This window comes from Saimiri boliviensis, chromosome 13 (assembly GCF_048565385.1).
Source record: "Saimiri boliviensis isolate mSaiBol1 chromosome 13, mSaiBol1.pri, whole genome shotgun sequence".
Classification (NCBI taxonomy): Eukaryota; Metazoa; Chordata; class Mammalia; order Primates; family Cebidae; genus Saimiri; species Saimiri boliviensis.
In genome coordinates, this window is record NC_133461.1 from 23323419 (window position 1) to 23349909 (window position 26491).

Below are 26491 nucleotides of genomic sequence, written 5' to 3' on the forward strand. Positions count from 1 at the left end.
TTAGAGTTCTTTTAAGGATTTAACACTAATACTGATTGATATATGGTGCTTTTTAAAATGGATATATTTTAGCAGAAGAATGAAAGCCAGTAGGTTCTTTATTAGCAATTAAGTTGTTTTCATTAAAAATAGTAATGGGATAATATTATTTCATTAATGCATTTCCACGTGAAATTATCAGAAATAAACATGGTGACTTTTTGAGACTTTTAAAATTGTATAGAAAATGAACCAAAAGATAAGCAAAAGTAGAGAAACGGACTTTTTTGAGTTCTTACTAAATATGGCCAAATTAATTTAAATCAAATTGGGGTACAGAAATCACACCCAGCTTAACGTGTTCTTGCCAGATTGTAACCTCATACCCTTTTAACTGGCAGAGAAAATGAAAATTTCTAATGGAAAGTCTGAGAGAAACAAAAATGAATGGGAATAAAGTTTTTTGCAAGATGGTCGAACCTTTACACTGTAGTAGCCAATAGCTAATACCTAATGGGCATCATTGCAAATGCCAGAAGGGAAAAAAATGTCATTCGCTTTTGGCCTCTTTTGCTACTTTGAATAGAATATCTGGTGATTTGCAAACTTATAAATTTTGCTGAAGTCTCTCTCTATATATATTTTTGAATGAGGTGATGACATCAAAACAAATGATTGTTGTTAGTTCTCCCCTTAAATGGAAGTTTAGAGTTGATTATCAGGAATTGTTTGTATTTTCTTCCTGGGATATAGCACAGGTCTAAAGCCATGCTTTTATTATCAGTAGTGCGTGTGTGTGTGTGTGTGTGTGTGTGTGTATGTGTGTGTGTGTGAGAGAGAGACAGAGACAGAGAGAGAGAGAAAGAGAGAGAGACAGAGACAGAGAGAGAGAGAAAGAGAGAGAGAGAGAGAGAGAGAGAGAGAGAGAGAGAGAGAGAAAGTTGGGTCCTGAGACCAATCAAATTAGAATCTTACGAGTTGGGCCTGTGCTTTTCTGACAACTCCCCAGGTTATTCTAATGCGCAGCTAGGTTTTATCATTTCTTAGAATGTTCTGTAGAAATATACTCTATTTTAATAACTTGTGTTCAACGTATGGCATTACTACTGACCTTGAAAATGCTTTTAGGCTCTTTGCATTAATTTGATTATTCAAGGCATGAAAATATATTGCATATGAACCTCATTTACAAGGCAGTGAAAATTAGTGATATGGTGAAAATCAGCAAGATGCCTTGAAATCTTTATAAAGAATTCCACAGCTGAGTGTCCCAGCCTGTATCTTGTTTTCTCTTGTGAAGTCCAAGGTTTTAACCTCATCCAAATTCTTTTTCTTCCTCGGCAAGTAATCAAATAGGACTATGCTGATAAAGTTATTTGATGTTTAGATCTTAAAATGACTAATAGAATTTAAGAATTAGACCTAATCTAGGGAACTGTTGTTAATTTCCAGGAACTTTGAGACTAGGGAGAAAATGGATTTTCTTTATATGCGACTTAGTTTGCCCATAGGGTTGCTTATTTTGGGTTTGTCGAAATTAAGCATGTTGTTGATTCCAAAATGAATTTCACATTTCAGAATTCATTTCTTTGTGTTGTTGTTTTTATTTTTGATTCAGTAGGTATTACACATGACTTAATTCTAAAACTTTTGGCCTCTTAATTTTTCTTATCTAAAGTCAAAATAGAATGTAAGCGAAAATGGCACAAAATTATTTTGTCTATTACGAAATTGACAATTTAGGCCTTGCGCAAGCAGAAATACACATTGCTTTTTAAATTTGCTCTGATGCCTAAGTGTTTATTTTGAGTGCTCAGCACATCCGTCGAGGTTCCTATGCATCCTTCCTGGGACGCTCTCCCTTGCAGGGCCTCAGCACCTGGCTTCTCTTCGTCTTGCTTTTTAAAATTTGCTATCATTTTTATGTGTGTGTTACATGCTGATATCCACAGGATTCTGTAAACTCCTGGAGGGCAGCGACCATGTCTGTTTCATTTTGAATGTGGACCATGTGCCTAGCAGGGCAAAAATTGCAATGACCTAGTGTTTGTTTCCTCAGCATCACTTTTGGAAGCCATTTTGAGGGTGTAAGGTCTGAATAGCAATGTACACGAACCATATTGTGAGCATCTTTTTTCATGCCTACAAAAACCAGAAAACTGCCCTCTCCCAAAAAAAGTCCTTTGGAAGCTCTTCCTTCTAACGTGCTGTGCAGGCTCTGGAAGGACACCAAAGTCATACCATGGAGAGATACCCACGCTGACTTTTGAGGGGGCTAAATCGTCATTTACCTGGTGACTTCACCATCCTAGACCTGTGTATCTGGAAGGGCCTGAATGAGGGAATTATAGATGATCAGTGGTTCTGGTGGAGGTGTTATTGGAACCAAAGATCAGAATGCTAGTCTGAACGTTGAAATGTACCAGTGTGAACAGCAGGACAGGATATTTTGTGACTGTTGTGACAGTTTCAGACATCACAATGCTTGAGTTTGCAGTGTGTATGTCATTGCGGCTGTCTCCCTGAGTGGTATTTTTCAGGCAGGAGCTCATTCATTTTGGGGGATTGCTATCGGTGTACCCTTCTTCCAAAAGTTAGCCAGTAGTCATCAAAGGGAAGAATGGGTCCATTCTTTTATCGCATTGGTTAAGAAATATGTATTGACCCTGTAGTGATGTGTTAGCTCCTTGGGAGAAAAACAAAAGGATCTTATATACCTTCCCTTCCGTCCCCACCAGCAGCTTCCTGTATATTAACGGGGAAAAAACAAGCTCTTGTTATTTATTTTTAACCTCACATAGCGTAATTTTTTGAGCATCTAGAAGGGTTGAAAAAATAATAAGATGAATGCCACATACCTACTATTTAGGTTAAACCATTGTTAGTATTTCTTATACAGTATTTGCCTGACTGTGTGTATAATAGATACAAGAAGACATATTTTTCAGTGAACCAACCATTTTAAGTTGCAGATTTAATAAGAACGCACCCGTAGATTTTTCAGTACGTATCTCTTAAAAATAAGACACTTGCCTGCCTAACTAAAATACCCTTATTATCCCTAAAAAAATTAACAATAGTTTCTTAATCTCAATCCATATTCAAATGTCTTTAGTTGTCCTCATGCAAATGTGTTCAGTAGCTTTTTTTAAAAAGGCATTGCATTTACGTGTGGCATTTGATTTCTGTGTCTTTTTATAATTTCTTTTAAACTAGAGCTGTTCCTCTATTTTTATTCTTTTTTAAATTGTATAATTTATTTTTTAGAGATGGGGTATCAGTATGGTACCCAGGCTGTACTCAAACTTCTGGGCTTAAGGGATTCTCCCAAGTAATTTTTTTGTTGGTTTGTTTGAATGATAATGAATTTAAAGAGACCAGGCTGACTGTCCTATAAAACACTCCCCTTTCTATAATTATTAGATTTCTTTTCCTTGTGGTGCTGTTTAATTTTGTTCATCACTTGTTTTGCCTAGAAATTTAAAATTCGGTCTAAAGGTTTATGCAGGTTCAGGTTAATCATTTTTGGCTGGAGTACTTCATTGAGGATGCTGTGTGCTTCAAATTACATTCCAATAGAATGTGGAGCCATGCCGCTATTGGTAATGCTAAGTTTAATCACTTGGTAAACTGGATTGTTCTATTGTAAAGAACCTTTCCCCTTCTGTGATTAACAAATAATATTTGTATTGATACTTTAGCACTAGGCAGATACCCCTTTTCCCCAACAACCTTTGACCTAATGGTTTAGCACACATTGATGACCCTTGCCTGAATCAGTTATTTTAACTGAGGACTTCAAACTGACGATTCTTTTAAAATTCCGTCATTCCTTCCACATTTATAGCTAAGATTTTACTATAAAGAGGCAGTTTCTTTCATCATTCATTTTAACACTATCAGTTTCATGTTTAATATGTGTCATAATAATTACTGCTTTTAATATATTTCCTTGGACGTGGAGGATGCTGGAAGCACTAAAGTATTATTGAAACCTCTTAAGATATATTGATAATCTTAAGGTATATTGATTAGAAAAGTAGTTACGGCTCAGGCTGATGGTCAGAAGAGCTTTAATTGCAAGAAGAGGGAGGTAATTATAGGCATGTTTCCTTGTAAACTAAACTTCACTGTTCTTTCCAAATTGGTGAAATTTGGAACCTTGCAACAAACTCTGTGCCCCTAGCTGTGTTTCTCTCGATTCTCATATTGCCACTCTATAATTGTTAGTAAACATCTCACAAGGTTAATCATCAGTAGCTGACCGGCCGACTTGAGGGAGTTGCCGTGAAGTTCTGTGAAGCTGCGCTATCAGGGATCAGCTAATAATCCCTGCCTCAGTCCCTTCACAATTCGGACATGGTTGATAGTCAATGTCAAAATGAGGGAATTTCTAAAAGATAGTTTGGGCTTAATCTAAAGGAAGTCTGGGTAACTAGTATTAGGTACCAATGTAAATCTCTGAGTTGGTTATTATTATCCTCCCGTAATAATTAAGAAAGGGATGCTCAGAGACGTAAAGCAAGTAGACCTCAAATCATTTGCTTCAGGTAAGTTTCAGAGCCGGGCTCTGAACTCTTAAGATGTTTCGTTTTAAAGCCAGTGCTTTGCAACTTGGGTTCCCTGCTACCTAAGCCCATGATAGAGTTTTTAGGCTCAGAAGCCCATGTTAGTTTTCATCTAGAAAACCCTGTCTGGTCAATTCCAGGCCCACTAAAGGATCTGGACCTGACACAGTACCTAAGAGTAGCTGCACTCAGCTCTGTTCAGGGTTAGCTAGAACTCTGAACAGTCGGTAGGGAAAGGCATAGCGAAGGGCAGATCGCATCATTCCAGACCGCCCAGCCTTAAGGGGGGGAAAAAGATGATATGAATAATCTATTCAGTAACATCCTCAGAATTAGCATGTGCAATTTCCTTAAAACCAATGAGGATTTCCTGTGAAAAGGCTGGGGTGGAATATGCCAATTCACATTTTAGCAACAGCATGAACACTTGCTTAAAAATGTATAGATTATGTTTTGGCTTTGCTTTTTGTGCAATGTAGGCAGAATATGGTTTGCTATTATAAAAAGTTGGATTCATTATAGATCACATTGTTGTTCCAAAAACACAAGAACTACATACAGCCAGAGTCTGAAACAATACCTTTAGTAGGTTCTTAAATATGACCCAATAATTTTTCGATTGTGGCATTTAGCCCACTTATAAAATATATGAAACAACAGAATATATGCTAGGAGCATAGGCAAGGACAGGCAGTTAGTGCATAAAAAGCCATTGAAATTGCTTTGAGATGATTTATGAGACACCATAAGAAGTGGACTTCTCGTACCCAAATTAAAATTTCACCAGGATCGTGGGATTTACTTCTTTTCTTATGAAAACCATTAAGGGTTTTAAACATAGTTTCTAGCAATTAGGACTACACTTCTTCATCTTTATATTTCTGATAGATAAAGACAAAGCAGAAAATCAATTAACGACCAAACAAATAATTGATTTAATGCTAAGGTGTATCTGATATAATTTAATGTTGAAATATATCTGCATATCGTGTAGAGCTCAGTATAGCCCTGTAGCCTCTTTCTGTAAGAAAGGCAGTAAATTCCAAATTCAACATCAGGACAATGTTTCAATGTGAAATGACAGAAATATTTCTTTATTGAAGGTCATGCTTGATATTATTTTATCGTTGGGGGCTTTTGCTGAAACTCTTTACAACTGAACCCCCAAATTAAAATATTGGCAACGCTGAAAGATAGCAACAGAAGCCTGTAATCTGAAGTAACGGACTTATTAAGGACTTCAGAAAAAAAAAATACTTTAAAAAAGGAGCAGATATCGTTGAGTCTGCTACCATGACTGATAGTGATAACCTGATTAGAATTGAAGCACCCCATTCTTTGAAAAATTGTGTGTAGGCTTTGGATGTTGACGTGGTTTGTTTACATGTGCTTCCACTCACAGACCAACTGAGCTTCCTAGAGCATGGACCTTTCATGTTCAGTGTGTTATTTTTTTAATCTCATAGAAGTAGTTTCTTGGGGAGGAGAAAACCGAAACCGGCAAGAATACTTTTTTGCATTTGCCTTAGCATTTCCAACACGCAAATGTTGCTTTTTTCATAGCGTGGTACTTATTTTCCTCAGACGTTTCTTGTACTTAACAAAGGGCAAAGTCACATTTTGGCGGGAGAGCAACTTTTGTCCGGCACTTCACCAGATCTTGTTGAATAGAATATATTAACGCTGTTCACATTCTTAGGGTTCTTAATGAAACCTACATATCCTTAATTTCCATTTTCCCCTCCTTTTAGAAGACATCTTCCAATGAACAATTTCTATGACTGAAATACCAGATATAGGTTATTTTTAATGCACCTCAAAGCCATGTTTGTGTGCGTTTGGGACAACAATTCCATGCTATGGAATAATTACGGAGGAGTATCACTGAGGTTTTCAGGCAGTACCCATCCTCTAGAGCTCTGTACGTGGGGGAGGTCTCTGTGTGTTGGGGTTTTGCTGTTCACACACACAGAATATCCTGAGCTAATTTGTACTGTGATAATGAACAGCAGGGCACTGAATCTTTTCAGTTTTATTGGGATTGTATACAGTAAGTTATAAAATTTCATCTCTGTAATACACCTGCAGTAAAATAACAAAACATTGCTGCACTTAAAGAACATGTGTGTGTGGTACAATGCCCTCCCCCATCATTTCAGCCCCCCACAAACAGCTGCTTGCAGATTTCGAGATCCATTGTATATATTCCCTCGAGCCCACCTCTAATAATCGAGACACATCTGCCATTGCAGTATTATAGGCATATGTAGTTTTATTGAAAACTATACCTGTAAAAAAATTAAATAACTCCTGCCTCAATTAAATTGGCAAGCTACCTTTTGCAAAGATCATATTGCATACCTCTTGAGACCCAAGTGAGTTAATTTTATTCTTATATTACAAATCACTAAATATGTTATTTTTATTTAGCTGAGTAGCTAGCTTTCCTCATACTTTGATGGTAAGTTACTTTCATCTGTTCTCACTTTTGTTTTTCTTCTCCTCTCATCTTTACATATTAAAAAAAATTATGCGAATTGCATGCAGCAAACTTTTTGAGAATCTGACCAGAATAAAGTTAAAGGGAAAGGAATTATGTGAATTGCATGCAGCAAACATTTTGAGAATCTGACCAGAATAAAGTTAAAGGGAAAGGACCCTAACATGCAGCTTGAACTCTGAAGTGATTATTAAATAAATACATACAAAGGGCACAAAATCAGGATCAAAATTATAACTCATCTTATGCCTTGTGATTTTTATAAGCTTCTTTGAGATCCATTTGATCATCATAATGGCAGAATAGGAAGTAACATGAAGAGAGAGTGAGTTAGTAGGCCATACAAAGCATATGCAGATGGATTCCTATTGGATTAAATACTTTACCTTAGCACTTACTCTTAAAAAAAAAAAATACATAAGAGATCTCACTCTATTGCCCAGGCTGGAGTGCAGTGGTGCGGTTGTGGTTCACTGCAACCTGGAACTCCTGGGCTCAAGCGATCCTCCCTCCTTAGCTTCTTGAATAGTTAGGGCTGCAGGCACGTACCACCATGCCTGGCTAAGTTTTTTATTTTTTGTAGAGACAGGGTCTCACCTTATTGCCTAGCCTGTATCAAACTGCTGACTTCAAGCAGTTTTTCTACCTAGACTTTCCAAAATGCTATGATTATAGGCATGAGCCACTGCACCCAGCCAACATTCTTAAACTTGTGGAAGATTGGGTCAATAATAGATGTCTACAGAATAGTCTTTATCCAAAGAAGGAATAACAGTAAAATACTTAGTGATATAAAAATATGAGCATAAACTTATTTTATGTAAGGTATCTATATAGGTCTTAATGTGAGTCAGTCATGCCAATATACAGTGATTTAACCAAGAAGAAATTTTTCTACATTTGCTTTATATTTTGATAGAAAACAATTGAAAAAGACAAATTGCCCACTATATGGGAAACATATGTATCATATATATATGTCAGTATATATATATGAACTATATATGTCTATATATGAAACATACACACACACACACACACACACACACTCTCTCTCTCTCTCTCTCTCTTATGGGACAATAAGCAGGTTCCTTATCTGTAGTTTCTTAGTTAAAAACAAAACAAAACACCGTTTTGTGATATTCAAATGAACCGTGTATAACTGGACCGCAGGAGTGGTTAGAGGTGAATAGTGTCTCTAAAGTGAATGTAGACTCAGAGAAAAGATTCTCTGATGAAAGCCAGAAAGTAGATGATTTCATGGGATCAAGTCACAGATAAATATGAGGTGGTGTGGTGACTGCTATTGAGAAGGTAGAAAATCAAGTAGTGATATTCTTTGTTGTTGTTGTTGTTGTTGGGTTGTGTGGGGATTGGGTCTCTCTGTGTTGTCCAGGTGGGGCTCAAACTCCTGGGCTGAATCAGTCCTCCCACTTCAGCCTCCTGAGGAGCGGGGACTGTAGGCATGCTCCATCCTGCCTGGGAATTCTAGTAGCAGTATTGACAACCAGTCAGGATAGAAAATAGTTACATGTTTAAATAAGTAATTTCCTTTTTTTGGGCCAAGCATGATGGGTCATGCCTGTAACCCCAGCACTTTGGGAGGCCAAGGCAGGTGGATCACTTGAGGACAGGAATTCGAGACCAGCCTGGCCAACATGACGAAAACGCTTCTGTGCTAAAAATACAAAAAATTAGCTGAGCGTGGTAGTGCCTGCCTGTAATCCTAGCTACTTGGGAGGCTGAGACACAAGAATCTCTTGAACCCGGGAGGTGGAGGTTACAGTGAGCCCAGATCATGCCACTGCACTCCAGCCTAGGTGACAGAGCAAGACTCTGTTTAAAAAAAAAAAAAGTTCTTTTTTGCTAGGAATGTTGGTTAAAATCAGCAGGTGGTCTTTTGGTTCCACTTGGGCTTACCTGGGCCCAGGAGATTCTGCTCACTCTGTGTTCTCCCACGGTATTTTCTGCCCCACTCCTGGTTCACAGAGATGCCAGGTTTCATGAGATATTGGGCTGGGTCCTAGAGAGGGACGTTGCTTACAACTCAGATCTCAAATCCTAAAGGAATCAGAATGTGAAGTCTTAGAAGGGTTTCAATTTTGTCATATACAAAAAAATTGAAAATTTAAATAAAAAATAGATTATGAATTGTAAACAAACTTTTTGAACAAAACTCATGAAAATTGGGGGATACACCTTAACTTGGGCCCTGCCACTGCTTTGAAGTCCCATCAGCTGAACTTTGTTCTCTGGGATGTGGTTCACTCCTATGAAAATGTATATTATCTATTACATCTATTACGTTTGAACTGTGAAGTCTGTTTGTCACGCTGAGCTCAGCAACTCAGAACTGTCATGTGTAGAGTGACTGGTACAGCACAACATCAGCAGTGGTAAAAGATTTGTGTGGACAATGACATGTGGCAAAGAAGAATGTCAACAGCTGCCACTGCTGTGACATCGTCCCTCAAGGAGTCTTTCTGCATCTCTGCCATGTAACTGTCTCAGCCAAAGAGAAGTCACTAACATGAAGTTATTCCCCAGAATGCTGCTCCCAACTAGCGACCACATAAGACTTGCTTGAGTCTGTTTTGAGGGTGCAAGTCCTGGATGCCATTTGTCTTCTGGAAAGAACATTTAAGTTTGGGGTTTTATGTGTCCAGGGAGGGATTCTTCTTTGATTTATTTCAAGAGAGCTTGTCCTCGATTTCCTTTTGCAGATAGTACACATACCCTATCAGTTTTTGGACTCCAGACTGTCTCCTTCCGTATTTCATTACAAAGCAGATTTTCATCCCATTATGATTTAGGTAAATGGGATGAAAAACTAGCCTCTACAATTTCATAATGTACCTTTCAGAAGCTCATAGATGCCAAGATCAGAAGCTCCTATGGAGTTCAATCTAATACATGTTCCTTAGCCAACTGGTGCAAAATAATTTTATCTTTGCTCTAGATAGTTACACATATAGCTCTAGAAATAATTCAGTGATCCCAAATCAGCTCTATAGAACCTTAGCCAGCAATCAGACCATTTAGAACATTCAACAATATTACATTCTACTAAACTCTGACTTTGTGTGTTCAGTAGATATTTATTGGGAAACTTACCTTATGTCCCACTGAAGATCCTGACATGCTCTCTAGGCTGATGGCTTTAGCTAATCGTGTAGTAATCATGAGGCCTTAGTATTTATGACTTTTCTTTTCTTTTTTTTTTTTTTAAGAGACAGGGTCTTGCTATGTTGCCCGGGCAGGTTTTGAACTCCTGGCCACAGTGATCCTCCCACCTCAGCCTCCCAAAGTGCTAGGATTATAGGTGTGAGCCACTGCATCTGGACATTTTTATGACTTTCCAAATTTCTATTCTTACATGTGTTTGGATTTATTTTTTTGGGAAGCCAGAGCAGAATTTGGCAATTACCAAATTGTGAGTGGAGAAAAATAGATAATTCACCTTTGGTATTGTGCTTTTGAATTTGAATTCCACTGATTGGATTTCAATCCGTCAGGATTAGTTCTTCCATCTGTGTCCCTTGGCGTGGTGACTGACTCCTAGCCGCCATCTGAGACTGCTCAGTCTCCTTCGTCTTCAAAAGTCCTCAGTTTCTAGATCTCATCAATTCTGCTTGCGGGATACCAATAAATCTGCTCCTGCTTCCTGGTCCCCCCAGGTACCACCACGGCTGCCTGTGCTGCTCTGACCCCTCTACCCACATTCTCCCTTGTGAGCCTGCTGCCCACTGCTGCTGGAGTGACAGTCTCCACAAAACATTTTTCCACGGCTTTGTGGGCCTGTCCTTAGCATGATGGTATCCTGGCCCCTGTTTCTCCCTCCAGCCTCAGCCTTCATACTCACCATTCACATCTCATGATCCAGCCCTACTGAGCTGCTTGCAGTACTCTCGAGTTCTTTCATGATTCTCTGTCTTTATAAGGACCTGAAATACCTTTGCCCTCCCTCCCCTTCTCTTTGCCTTACATCTGTTTTACTCACCCGCTTTGTAACTCACCCGCTTTGTTCAAGATCCAGGGACCCTGGATGTTATAACCAGGGCAGAAGGAGCTGCCTCTCTTCTGTACTCAGGAAGCCTCTGGGGCTCTTCTCTTTCCCCACAGTCATCACTCTCTCCATAGCCAGAGAGGGGCAATGGCTAGGCTTGTCATCTCTATCCAAAGTACCTAACAGGGGCACTAAGGAAGTGCTTGTTCCAGAGTCACAGGATGGATGAGTGAATGAATGAATGAACTAACAATAGTAACAAAGTGCATATGAGCATGTAACTTATTATATTTAAACACTTCCATGCAAATATCTTGACTTCAATTAACCACGGCAGCGACCCCATGAGGCTGGAATTATTTTCAATCCAGTTTTATTGATAAAGAAACTGAGATGGCTGGGTGTGGTGGCTCATGCCTGTAATCCTAGCACTTTGGGAGGCCAACGTGGGTGGATCACAAGGTCAAGAGATCGAGACCATCCAGGCCAACATGGTGAAACCCCATCTTTACTAAAAATACAAAAATTAACTGGGCATGGTGGCACATGCCTGTAGGCCCAGCTACTCAGGAGGCTGAGGCAGGAGAATCACTTGAACCCAGGAGGCAGAGGTTGCAGTGAGTCAAGATCATGCCACTGCATTCCAACCTGGTGACAGAGGGAGATTCTGTCTCAAAAAAAAAGAAAGAAAGAAAAAGAAACAAATTGAGATTCAGAGAGTTTTTTTTTTCACTCTTAAAGCAGAGCTGAGACTGGGGAACAAACTCCTTTGGATCCAGATTTGCTGTTTTCTCTGTCACTTCTTTATCCCTGGTTACAGTTGGCGTAGCTTTATGTTATAGCAAGTAGCCCACAGAGTCTTCTCATAGATGGTTCCAGCTTTCTATTCATTATTAGCTTAGGGATCATTCATGGATGAACTTACCTAGCTACCAGGCTGGGACCTCTGTCTGCCAATAAGAAAAAATGTGCATTTCTAAAGAGGGTATAAAGAACCTAGCAATCTGTATATCAGGAGCATTGTCTTTATAGAGCCAAAAAATAGTATTTTGAATGTTTTGTGTAAGTAAGTACCAATTGCCATAGCATGGCACACACCACCCATGCTATCTGTTGCCATCAGTGGTACCTCCCTACTCCCTGGTTGTGGTGAAAAGGACCACAGTCCTCCTGGAAATGGAAATGGCCCTGAAGCTCAGGGGAGAAATGCAACACCAGCCACATCTCATCCACCAAGTTCCATTCTCCTTCACTCTCCCTGGTACACCGTGGCAGAGGATGGGGAGAACTGGGAAGAAGTGGATGAATTGAGTAGATCATGCTTTTCCTCGTCATGTTTCCTTCATATGATTTTATGTTTTGTAACCTTGTTGTAGGACATAAAAAAATGAATGATGACAATGGACTTAGCTTTTATTTATAACATCGAAATCCTTAAAGGTAGGACATCAGGGTCAGGCAGGACCTAGACGTCATCTGGCAGCCAGTGCCACTTTGTAGAAGTGGAACATGAAGGCTCAGAGATGTTGAGGTTTGGTCGTCATCACACCACAGACTTTGCTTAGACACAGCCACACAATCCAAGCAAAATTCCCAGCCTGAAACACGAAAGTTTTCCTTTGATGTCTTTATACCCTGTTTCTTCTAAAGAGCAAAAGGTCACTTAGACCATGAAGTAATAGCCAGTAGCAGCCGGAAACACATCCTGAGGAAATTTCTAGACGATTGTCCCTTTGTTAAGCTACCATTGAATCATACTGTCACAGAGCCAGAGGGTGTCGTTTGCTTGTAAATACTGAGTTTTTGAAATGTCACTGTAACACTGGAAAAATGTTGTCTCTGAAGGTTGCCAAAGTGACAGAATCCCGACATTGTAAATACCAGCCAACGCAAGTGCTCATAAATGACAGGAATAAAATATACTTGACGAAATCCATAATAATCACTGATAACACTGTTTACCCTCAGTGACCAGGAGCTGTGAACTTGGATAAAAAGCATATGCATTGCAGATATCATTAATATGTCTGAGCCTCTAGCCATTCCAGAATATTTTGATGGAAAAGCTCCCAAAATATGTACAAGCTTTACAATAACTAAGAAGCAAATGTGTAAGATAGGGTGTCAGTGGCCCTAATGGAAGTAGAGAGAGCCTTGACTGTCTTCAGCCTCCAGAGGATTGATAAGGCCTCCCTTGTTCTGGTTAGACCCAAAGTCTGAGCAAGGCTAGTAGGGCAGGCAATGCTGTATTTTCAGTAGATGTGATTCTCAAAAGGCCCATGTGCCAGAAGCACGAACTGACACCTACATCATGTTCTATAGAGAAAATGTGGAATGAACTTAGAGATTAAAAATGTTGGAGCCATGAATGGGAGGATCCAATGAGAACCTGAGCTACACTTTGACTTTCAAAGGATGGATGGATGGTCAGACCTTTCCGCAGTCCTAATGCTCTACAGCCCAGGCTTTTTCTTAATAATAACTTCCTCTTCTGTAGAAACGATTCTCTCCCTCTTTATTCTGTTCTAGCGTAAAAATGGTGCCTGTGTATCTGAATCTTTAAGAGGAAATGGGCACATTGGCAAACCAGTGCCTCATTTGCCTCTGTGCTGCGGCTGCTGGTGTGACTCAACCGAAGCACCCCTTATATTCCAGTCTCCTCAGAAATGTTCAGGATCAGTGGAGACTAAATGTCAGAGGGTTGAGCCCTCCTGGTTTCTCAACTGGTGAAAGAGAAATCCAGATGGTTAAAAAGATAGCAGAGTAGCCTAGCCCTCTGGGAGCTGCTCTCATCTCTGCTACGAAGCTGTGCATTGGGAAGAGTAGGGCTGTGGAATGACCTCCTTACTTTTCATATATTGAAACAGTTCTTTTTCCTTGACATGCTCCTGTATTGTTTGAGTTTTATGTTTTTGTAGTAAGCAATGTTTTCTGAATTAACAATAAAGGGTTGTATTCAATATCAGAACTAGTACTTGATGAGATTTGAGGAAAACTACAAAACTATGCATTGCAAATTGGCATCTGACCAAGAAATCATGATTGTGCTCCTTGGATTTTTATGCTTAGGAAAGAGTCCACAAAAAGTAGAAAGCTTTGGGTCAGAAGATACTCATTCTAGTATTAGCGGGAATGGTGGCAAAGAATGTGAAATGGTCTGAATGTCCATGGCTGTGTGATGCTGGTGCATGTGCTGTCCATGGGTCTAAGTGGATGGTATTAACAGCTTTGAAAGAGTCATGGCAGAGGAGGGAACAGGTGTGTCCCAAACCCTAATGAACTCTGCAGATTGCCCTGGCATTCTGGCAATGTAGTCATTCAACCCAGCCATGGGGACTCCCTGGATGGAGACCCAGCATGCTTCTGGAGGTACCTGGCAGCCGCTAGGAGGGCGTGCTGTGCTGGTTTGACTAATGTGGTGTAGGTGTTGATGTTGGAGAGTTGGTGGCCAGTCTCAGGCTCTGTCCTGGCACTACTCCTGCTTGTTGGTCATGAATGCAGATGGAGATTGAATAGCTTCTTACATTTCCATTGAAGAAAGACAGCTTTGTCTTCCAGGAATGAGCTGATGGCGGTGGCCATGTGGACATTCTGCAACTTTGGCACCCAGTAGCGATGGTCTGATTGCCTTGAAACTGTGGGAGCCTCTAGGGGCCCTGAGAACTGGAGCAGGGCTGGACAAGCCTTGGAGCAGAACTTTGCTGTGAATTCTTTCTTTGACTCCCAAACAAAGAAGGACACTTATCCCTGATATCTACCTTTTCCACTTGACATTTTTAGTCTTTAGTGGTCTTTTAAAAGTTATTTTGTCTGGGCGTGGTGGCTCATGCCTGTAATCCTAGCACTTTGGGAGGCCAAGGCAGACAGATTACCTGAGGTCAGGAGTTCGAGACCAGCCTGGCCAACATGGTGGAACTCCATCTCTACTAAAAATACAACATTAGCCAGGTGTGGTGGCTCATGCCTATAATCTTAGCTACTCGAGATGCTGAGGCAGGAGAATCACTTGAACCTGGGGGGCAGAGGCTGAAGTGAGCCAAGATTGTGCCATTGCACTCCAGTGTGAGCAACAAGAGAGAAACCATCTAAAAAAAAGTTATTTTATAAAAACATTTGGGAGTTTTCTTTTGGGCATGACAGGCAGATTGACCTCTTGTTTGGGATAGCCGAAGAAGAAAAGCTGAATAAAAGTAATTGGTGCATAGGATGGCTGTGGAAGGTCCCAAATAAATCAGGGTCAAGTTTAAATGTCTTTGTATTTTGTTCAGATTCATCTTTATCTAAAATAAGCTGATGCTGTTTCGTCTTCTGTGCTGCAGGTGGACAGCCACAAATTTGACTCTATAGCTACCAGTTATCCACCACCCCCCGCCACCCCTTGTTTTTCTTCCTGATTTCTCTCCTCCTAATCAGCTGCTGTTTTAGAAACCAATAGAGAAGTGAGACAGACAGGGGTGGGGGCAGAGGAAGAGAGAAAGGGGGTGGGGAGGGAGAAAGAGGTTTTTGTCATTAGTGAGTGAAAATCTGTTGGGCTCAGGTAGTTTCTTAGTGAATTCAGCATTTAATGATTAGATTAGATGGGTATTTTTGAGCTGAAGATTTTGGGAGCTCACCTTTCTGTTCTACAGAACCCCTAGATTTCTCTTTCAGCTCTACTTTCTGATTCATTCCATCCCCACCCATTGACCTCACCACCAATGTTGAGGTACTTGTGAAAGCTCAGAATCTCCAGTGTCCTCAAGGATCTGGCCCCAGAGTGCTCCCTGGTGGCTAGAGGGGAAAAAGACAAGATGGAGGACTGGGAAAAGGTCAGGTGGATAATGTCACCTCTTCTTTTCTGATAGTATTTTTGTTATCAGCATCTAATGGGTTGTCTTTTTTCAATGTCAATGTGAACCAGCTCTAAATAGGTTAGTGTATCAATGTGTTCCCCTTTTCAGGACATTTTGCTGCAGGGATTTCTTTCCCTATGCCAGTTTTTGTTGGTCTGATTTTTGTTTCTAGGCATATTGCATTGACCCGAGCCTTCTAACGGTACTGATGAGGCTGGGGGTGGGGAGAACAGGAGTGGTTGAAGACGACACATGCTGTCACCTCATGTGCTGGTGTGAGTGGTGCAGGGAAGGGCTGTGATTTTATAGACACACTGATTAGCCAAGCACTTGTCACCTCCACTGCTGCTCATTGGCCTACTGAGTGCTAGCATGCCGTTTAATTGACAGCTGTCTGTTGTCAGAGGGCCTTTTTTTCCTCCTTTTCAGTTTGACTGAACACAACAGAGACATCTGCAGAACTCTGCAGCTCTGACAGGGTTGCCCTGCCTGCCAACCCTCAGACTCAGAAGACAGCATAATTGAAGAGCTCAGAAAAGAATATTAACCCATTGACCATCTTGGGCTGAGGTGTAATGGCCAAAAAAGTCGCTTTTTAAGGAGACTGCAAGTCTGTCTTGGTAGAGGAAGACATGAGATTCTCTGTCGGAATGATTCAGGCCAGTAGGATATGAAATTTCTTGGTAGTGATTGTTTATAGGGTTTCAGTTCATCTGAACACACTTGGAAGATGATGAGAAGTTCATTTTCTAGGTAGACCCAGTGTTTCATGGGGGCGTTACACAGAAGCCTGAATCCTGAGTCACATCATTGATGTCTGATTTGGCTTGTGTAACAACAGTAGTGCTTGGTATGTGTGTGGTTTGGATGAGGGTTGCTTTTTTTATTTTACAGCCAGGCCTGACACTGCCCTTTTAGAGTAAGATTTGTAACCTGGAATGTATGGCCAACCCTGTGGTAACATGGACTGCCTCTTTGGGACATTTCCTATAAACAGAGATATCAAGGTGGACTTTGTGACGGGAAGACTGTTTAAATTATTATACAAATTTCAGCTTGGGAATTCAAATGTTTAATTATTTGCCTTGTCATAGTGTCTTCAGATGAAGCTCTATTTATTTGAGCATCTACTGGGATTGGTACAATATGCAGACAAGCTGGCTTTGTGTGGGTTGAGTCACCTGTGCTTCAGGATGGGGGTGCCTGCTACATTTGGAAGTGATTTAGTGGTATCTAAGTGTATCAGGAGGAAAATACATCATTGCATTTATTTAAACGTTTGATTTAGAAAGGGACAGTGTGTGGGATTATTGGATAAATTGTTTTTACTCTTTTCTGTGCTTTGCATTGTTTCCCCTCTGACGATTTACAAGCCTTTGTCCTTGAACCTGGGTGAAAAGGGTCTGAGAAGCCTTGAGCAATTGGTTTCAGACTGTTTTATACACTAGTGTTTTACAGATGTGGGCTCATTTGAGGGATAGCATTGGAGAAAGGTAGCATCGTTAAACTGGTTGGAGAAATTCCAGGCAAGCAGGTAGGAAAGACTTCTTTTCCAAGTTGTTGCTTACAGACTATGATAGATGAATTCAGCAGAATGTTCTGACCTCCTAGACTAGGTCAGATAACTGAGTTTTTGTCCTGATTCCGACTCCAATCCTAAGTAGCTCTTTCTTAAAGCTCCATTTCTGCCTCTGCAGAATGAAGGTTTGACCTGTGTAGTGTATGATATTCCTTCTAGCTTCAGTGTTTTCTAACTATCAGAATAGGTAATGAGGAAGGAGACTACTCCCTGGCAGCCTTTAGCCATATCACAAATATTTGACATAGTCCCAGAAAGCACATACAAGACAGAAACTCTTTGTACTTCAAGGGAATAATAAATACAGAAAGCATTTTAGAAGCAGTTATTTAATTTCTGTTAACTCCTTTTTTCCTTAATTTCTGTTTGTTATAAGGTGATAAATGACTTTTTTTTTTTTTTTTATTAAGTCAGGGTGATCGGGATAGTGAGATGATTGGGTCAGGTGAAACACATGACTTACCTGCGTGTTTATGATTCCTCTGGGAAGATGGTTTTGGACAAGATTTTGGGAAAACTATGGATAAAGTCATAGGCTTCCATATTCAGTTAATTGTAAGACTTTTTTTCACATTTCAATGTTTCAGAAATTTATGGTATGCCAATTCGACTGGCAACGTTTTTTTCCCCTCTTGTTAGTAAATAGATAATGATGTTTTTGACATTCAGTGGCGTCTTATAGGTGATGAAATATAATTCTGGGGAGAGGAAGCAAGATTTTTTTTTTTAGCTGAGAAAGGCTAAGTGACTGAGTGACTTATTTGTTTCAATGCTGACTAAAGCTGTGATGTCCTTTCTGATCACTTTGAAAGATTCAGATTGCTTTAGGAAGACCATGCGTACATAGAGCTCACCGTCCCATAACTCTGCACTTAATGTCCACTTGAGGAAGAAGAGAAATGCGTGCAAATATCCCAATATAAAGGGAATATTCTAGTTTAGTAACTTCCACTCTTGAGCTTTTATCACGTTTTTCTCAGTAGAATTATTTCTGTTTTATTGTATCTGAAATGTCAGATACCTTTTTCAAGGAAGGTCAAGGGACTTCATCATTTTCTAAGCTGAACTATTCTCACCTAGTCCAGTGCTAGTCAAAGTTGTCAGTAAATCACTTAGAGTTTTCTTTTTTCTTTTTAAAACATCTTTAGAGTTTGTTGATACCTTAGAGACATCAAATCAAGCTCCTTATTTCACAAAGGAGTACCGAAAGGGTGTAAGTCCCTTGTTCAGGGCTCAGTTAGGATACAGATTGAACCTGGGTGGCCCAGTGCTCCCATTCTTGCTGCTAAACTCCATACGATAAAATGAAAGTGGGATTGAGTATAAATCCGATACTCTGCACATCTTTTGTTGGTATTTATGAGGGAGAAACTTGTATTTCTTTAAGTGCATGTAACTAGGTTTCCCTTTGCTTTGTATTTCTGAATGCTGCACTTGTCTTCTGCCTACTACGCTGTCAAATTCATAGGTCTTTCCACAAGGCACAGAAGCCCAACTTGTCACATGCGGTTTAATATACGCCACACTTTATGCTGCAGTAGCACCATTTGGTCATATTTAGTGAACTCTGTGGTTGTTGAGAAAGCCAAAGCATCAGGCTCAGAGACTGCAGCTTAGGTCTGTACTTATTTAGCAAGCTTAGCTTAAAAGCTGTTAGTGCAGCTAATATTACAGTGCCTTACTGAGACCTTGGCCTGGTTGTAATATTTCTCCAAACCTGGGTGTTTTCACCGTTGAAATGTGAATCTGGATTTAGCTTTTTCTAAAAAAAAAAAAAAAAAAAAAAAAAAAAAAAGGCAAAACAAAACAAAAAACAAATAGTGAAAACTTAAAGCTCTTTAATGTGAATGCAATAAGAATACATTCCATGTAAATGTCATACATATTCATTTATTGTTAAATGCTGCTGTAAATAACATTTTTAGATTTAGTAATGTTTTCCCAAGACATTTAACGCTATTCTTTGCTTTGAAACTGTTGGGGTGAGAAGAGAGTTGAATCTTAATTATTATTTTTTAGTTAACTATTATGTGTTTTTTTAAAATCAAGATATATTTTGTGTTTGACCCCTAATTAGAAAAGATGTCATGAATAACATAATGCCAACTTAATTTTATAATTGATAAATGAGGGCAAGATGATTGGAAAGTATTCTGGAGATCACACAGGAAACGGGTTAATATTCAAATGAATAGTTCTAAAATGCTACTTTCCCACTAGCTCCTTAAGCAATTTAGTTTTTAAGACCTAAAACTGACTCACAATCTGTGGTATGAAGAATAGATGTTAATAGTTTAAATATTTAGGAATTGTGTGGGCTGGTTGTTAAACCATTGGTAGCTTGAGATTGGCCACAGTGGGAGTATTTACACCATGCGAATGAGCGTCCTGGCTCACAGCGGGGTGTCAGCACAGCGATGCAAGAGAAAAGATGAAAAGAACTGACATCTGTTACATACCTGATATTTCCATTACTCTTTTATTTATTGTTTTGGGCTGTTTGTGCCCCACCCTCACTCCTCGAATTCGAATTCGTATGTTGAAACCTTAATCCCCAATGAGATAGTGTCAGGAGGCAAGGCCTTTGGCAGGAGATTGGGTGATGAGGGTAGACCTCTCATGAAGGAATTAATGTCCTTATAAGAAAAGGAAGAGAGCTAGCCTTCTCTCTCTCCATGTGAGGATACCACCAGAAGATGGTCATCCACAAATCAAAAAGAGGACCCTCGTGGTGGCTCATATCTGTAATCTCAGCACTTTGGGAGGTCGAGGTAGGAGGATCAGTTGAGCCCAGGAGTTTCGAGACCAGCCTGGGCAACATGATGAAACCCGGTCTCTACTTAAAAAAATAAATAAATAAATAAAAAAAAGGCTGGATGTGGTAGCATGTACCTCTGTAGTCCTAGAGACCAGGAGGCTAAGGTGAGAGGATCAACTGAGGCTCCTGAGTCTCTAGGACTACAGAGGGGAGTCAAGGCTGCCGTGAACCATGATCACGCCATTGCACTCCAGCCTGGGCAAGAGACTGAGACCCTCTGTCTCCCCAATCCCTCCAGAAAGAGGCTCTTGTCTGGAATCCGGCCATTCTGGTCCTCATTTTAGAGTTCTAGCCTCCGGAACTGTTAGAAGTAAATGTTTGTTGTTTAGGCTACCCATTCTTTGGTATTTTGTTACAGCAGCTAAAAGGTCTTAGACGTCATTAACTGTATGACGTTTAAGTCCTGTGTTTTAGCATTCTGGAATGAGAGCATTGAAAATGATTGTAAAGCTGAGTAAATTAACTGAATTAACTATTCCTCAAAAAACGGAAATACTCATTGATCTTGGGGAGTGGCTGTGCACTTGGAGGCTGCTCACCTTCCTTCTTCCTGTTCGTCCTGGTCAATTCCCTGATTTTTCTCAGTCAGGCTCTCCAATGTGGAGGCCTCCTCTGCCTCCTAGGGACACACTTCCTCCTCAGGGCTCCTGGAGCTCCTTCATCTCTGCTACCCTGAGATGTAATTCTTGCCTGAGAGTTCAGCTCCTCTCCTACACTTCAGAGGCTTCAGTGGATGATTTCTTATTCATTTGTGCAGACACATTGTCTAATGTACAACCTGCTCAACAGGTTTGTTGAGTTAATAAACTACTCTGTGTTCTGTGTTACGTGGATTTAGATATTTTGCTTCTTTTTCAGCCTTCCTCTTCCACCCTCCACCTTCCCGACCACCACTAAGATACCACCTTTAAAAGAAAAGAAAGAAGTTCTTCACATTTTTCTACATTTATGTTTTGATATAAATAACTGCTACTGACCTACTTAATCACAATTAGGTTAAAGATGTTATTGGAAAGAGGGAGGGTCACCTAGTGAATAGAAGTGAAGTATGTCAGAAAATGTCACACAACTGAGAGTGTGACATCTTTAGGAAATAGAATGTTGAGATGATTTTAGTGCTAGGCTAGTTTTGTAAGACACTTCTTATTTGACGCCTTTGTTCAATTAACTTTTGTGGTTCTCAAACGAGACTCTTGAATAAAGACCAAGTTCCCTACGCCTTCTCTTTGAAACCTTTCTTCTTTGCATTAACCTCTTCTGGCTAGTGTGTTCAAGTGTGGGAAGCAAAGATTTGTTTTAACTCTTCCTAGTCAGAACAGTTTTGGCTTTTTTCTAGAGCTGATAGTAAGTAGTATAATTTTTGAGAAAAGGTCTGACTTCATGTTAGATAATCCATAATTTGGTTGCTCGATCCCACTATTTGGAGACCAGAGTCATACTAAATGGATGCTGTGGGTAGCGGAGAAGGATGTAGCCTTTCAGTCAGACTTCTTAGCTGCACTAGTCAAATGGCTAGCCTGGAGCAGATTATTTAAACTTGCTGTGCATAAGTCTCCTCATCCATTAATTGTCATTAATATCAGCACCTTATTAATAGGGTTTTGTAAGGATTGAATAACGTATGTAAGACACTTAGAAGAGTGTCTTAAATAATATGAGCACCTTCTTCATTAATATTAGCACATTTTCCATAGGATTTTGTGAGAATTAAATCATTTAATGTATGTAAGACTCTTATAAGAGTGTGTTAAGTTACAGACTGTACTCAGTAAATGTTGTCTAATATTATTTTTAAACTGATAGTGATTAGCTAAGCTATAACGTATCTTCAACTTTGGGTGCACAAGAGTGGGCAGTATCTTTGAAGAGTTCATTGTTTCTAAATATGTGGGTCAAGTACTCTTAGGAAAACTTTTCATTTTGGTCCAACTCATAACTTTAGTGACCTTAGTCTTTGCAATTTCCTGCTGAGAAGGTAGCCTTTCTTTCTTTCTTTCTCTCTCTCTCTCTCTTTCTTTCTTTCCTTTCTTTCTTTCTAAGTTTTAAAAGCCTTAATTTTATATTAAAAGAAAACAAAATGTTGAAACCACATATTTCTTTTAGCTTATTAAAAGAAAATAGCATAGTAACATTAATGAAAATTTACAAAATAGCACAGTAACATTAGTAAAAAGTTACATTGTCTTTTTATTCTGTAGAGTGAAAGGAAGAAATAAAGCAACTTTCCTAGAGCTATAAAATGGCTAATGGTGGCAAGGATTTACTCTCTGGCAGTGTGTCTTATTTCACCAAGTAATACAAGTTCAACACAGGATAGAATTGCTTTTGATCTCCAATGGCAACAGCATTTATTGGATTATTTCTGTACATGTTCACTGCCGCAAATAAAATGAAGTTTTCTTTTTAAAAGGATGATAGATGTGGCAGACCCATCTTTGGGTCCCTGGAGAGTGGTAACGTGATGGGGTTTAAAGTCCTTCTTGAAATTGACAAGTTAATCTGCATAAAGGCTATGGTGCTCCATTAAGCTTTTTGAAAACTTTCTGGGGTAGGCCAAGTGACTATTGTATCAGTTAAATGTAAGTACAACTACTTAAAATAACATTTGTTCCCACTTACGCTTGAGTCTGGGTCTATATAGTTCCTGGTAATAGCAGGATAAAATGAATCCTTTGATTCCATATTGCAAGAAAAAAGAGTGTCCATTAGGCAGAGGAAGCTCTTAGAAATTACCCTCCAGGCCTGGTGAGGTGGCTCACGCCTGTAATCCGAGCACTTTGAGAGGCTGAGGTGGGCAGATAACAAGGTCAGGAGATGGAGACCATCTGGCTAACAAGGTGAAACCCCATCTTTACTAAAAATACAAAAAATTAGCTGTGCGTGGTGGCATGCACCTGTCATCCCAGCTACTTGGGAGGCTGAACCTGCGAGATGGAGCTTGCTGTGAGCTGAGATTGCACCACGGCACTCCAGCTCGGGTAACAGAGTAAGACTCTGTCTCAAAGAAAGAAAGAAGAAAAGAAATTACCCTCCAAGAGTGGCTTGTTTTATACCTGCCATATTATAAGGTAAAAGGAGATGTAGACCGGTAGGGGTGATGGTAATATGTTCTTAAATTGGAACGAGTTGCCAGCTGTGTTGCCCAGGCTGGTCTTGAATTCCTGGGCTCAAGCCATCTGGCTAGAAAAGGTTCTTAACCCTTTTGTTTTCCTTTGGGCACCTTGATCTACATTTTACCTCATCAGGCTCACCAAGTGAATCAGATCCTTTGAGTCATAACATGTTGATGGAGAGTCACTAGTTGGAAAATATAGATAAGAAGATGGGGTCTGGGAAGAACTGGCATGTAGGCAGTTGGTCTGAAAGTGTGCGACTTTGTTTCACAGTTTAAGGACACCCACAGTTTAGTGCAGGCGTCCCCAAACTATGGCTTGCGGGCCACATGTGGCCCCCTGAGGCCATTTATCCGGCCCCCTGCTGCCCTTCAGGAAGGGGCACCTCTTTCATTGGTGGGCAGTGAGAGGAGCGCAGTATGTGGCGGCCCTCCAATGATCTGAGGGACAGTGAACTGGCCCCCTGTGTAAAAAGTTTGGGGACGCCTGTGCCTCAGCTATTACTCCAGTATGCCATACCTTTCCTGCTGACCATGCTAATGAAAGGGTGGAGGTAGCAAGTTCTTGCTGAAATTCTCGCAGGAAAGCTAAGCTCTTAAATGTAATTTTGAAGGAATGGTTTCCCTAGCTTCTATAAAAAAGGCTTGATTAATTATTTTGGTGGCGAAACCCATATGCCATGTTTCAGGTTAAACGACAGGAACATATTGAGGTTCTCGGGGATAGTTTTCCTACAGCCATCAAATAGTTGTCCACACAGGTCAACCCGACTGTGTAATAAGAAAGTGGGACATTGACCTGCCAGCGTAAAGTCTGGAAAAGTCGGATGTGATATGTACAAGTGGAAGAGAACTGAAACTCTGAAGAGTCATTTGGAAAGCCCCAGATAGTATGCGATAGTTGAGAAATGGCACCTCCTCTTTGCATACTTAGGTTTGAGCAGGAAACAAAGAAGAGACTGAAGTCCTGTTATGAAAAGAAGAGTTGGGATGGAGGTCAGACTCTGGATTCTAGACCTGATTCTGAGTTAACTAGCATTTTAGTTCAGTTGCAGGCACTCAACAGTGGCCCAATGAACTACCTCTTCTCGCAAGCCTCAAAATATACTCTGATAAAATTCCACAGCATTTTATTTTCCTTGTTTTCATGTTCTAAGAAATATTGTAGGTCGGGCACGGTGGCTCACACCTGTAATCCCAGTACTTTGGGAGGCTGAGGCAGGCAGATCTCTTTAGCCTAGGAGTTCAAGACCAGCCTGAGCAACATGGTGAGACCCTGTCCCTACTAAAAATACATTAAAAAAAAAAAAGAAGCCTGGCGTGGTGATGTACCCGTGTGGTCCCAGCTACTCAGGAGGCTGAAGTGGGAGGATCCCTTGAGCCCTGGGGTTGGAGGTTGCCATGAGCTGAGATTCTGGCACTGCACTCAAGCCTGGGTGACAGAGTGAAACCCTGTCAAGAAAGAAAGAAAGAGAGAAGGAAAGGAAGGAAGGAAGGGAAGGAGGGAGGGAGGGAGGGAGGAAGGAAGGAAGGAAAAGAGAGAAAGGAAGGAAGGAAGAAAGGAAAATATAAAAATAATATATGGATACTTTCTTAAAAATTCAAACACTTGGTGGGGGTGCCATGGCTCATGCCTGTAATCCCAGCAATTTGGGAGGCCGAGGCGGGCAGATCACATGGTCAGGAGTCCGAGACCAGCCTGACCAACATGGTGAAACGCTATCTCTACTGAAAATACAAAAATTAGCTGGGCATGGTGGCACGCACCTGTAATCCCAGCTACTCAGGAGGCTGAGACAGGAGAATCACTCGACCCCGGGAGGCAGGAGTTGCAGTGAGCCAAGGTTGTGCCACTGCACTCCAGCCTGGGCGACAGAGCAAGGCTCCATCTTAAAAAAAAAAAAAAAAAAAAAAAATTCAAACACTTGAGGATGTTGAGTAAAATGTAAAAGGGATACCTAGTATATTTATGACTTAATTTGGAGATACTTTTGTTAGGTATAACATAGAACCTTTGTACTTAGGAGAATTTCCCTCTCTCCCACTCCCTATTTGTAAAGATTTTCTTTTGTGACTTCAGTCAAGTTTTATACTTTTAAATGTTTTTGTTCATTTTATTCTCAGTATTTTTTTCTAAACAGTATTTTTGTTCTATTATTATTTTTTCAGTGGTTAGCTGAGGTATAGGAAAGTTCTATTTTATTGTATGTTGATCTTATAATTCATAACTGCAGAACTTTCTTACTAGCCTCTGGTAGTTTTTTTAGTTGGTTTAAGATTTTCTAGGAAGAAAATCATTGGCAAATATTGGGAGTGTTTTCTCTTAAAGTGTCTTTCTGTTTTATTTCCCTAGTGCTAGTACACTGGCAAAGAATTCCAGGAGAGTGTTAAAAGAATATTGAAATACAGGTCAGCTTTGCATTTTCCTGGCTTGAGCAAAGAATCTTCTAGTGTTTCATTGTTAAATAGGTTTTCTGTAGGCATCTACTGGATTAAGAAAGCTTTCTTATGTGATCCACCACTTTTTAAAATAAATATGTATATTCAAACTAAATATATGTATGTATAGATATAGACAGAGGGAGAGAGAGAAATATATGTGTGTGCTTGTGTACCTGTGTGTATAAACTTTAAATCATCCTCCCCAAATTCCTGAAGTAAAAGTCTATTTTATTATTTTATGTGGAATTTTATACTTTATTTAAATTTGTGTATTTTATATTTATGTATTTGATTTAAAATTTTACATGACATGGCCAAACAGGGTTTAATATAAAATGGAAAATGGGCTTTATCTCAGAAATTTTGTGGCTAAATTCATTGTATCCCAACTTTATCTGGGGATGTTGTTTGTTTTAAGGTTCTACCTTGAGAGTAGTAGTCTGTCTTTTTTTTTTTTTTTTTTTTTTTTTTGGTGCTGCTTTGCTTGGTTGACATGTTGGCATTCTGTGCTCCTGTTGAATGCACTGGGAAATTTTTTTCTTCTTTCTGTGTCCTGAAATAGCTATGTAGGAGGGGAATTTTTGATATTTGGGGGAAATGGGGAAATTGCCTGGGGCTTATTCTTTTTTGTTTGTTTGTTTTTTGAGACAGGGCC

At 39.9% G+C, this 26491-nt stretch overlaps 1 protein-coding gene across 35 annotated transcripts in view; it reads left to right on the forward strand.

Moving 5' to 3' along the window:
• Positions 1-26491, forward strand: part of TCF4 (transcription factor 4) — a 373037-nt gene that overhangs the window by 193645 nt on the left and 152901 nt on the right. The window lies entirely within an intron of this gene.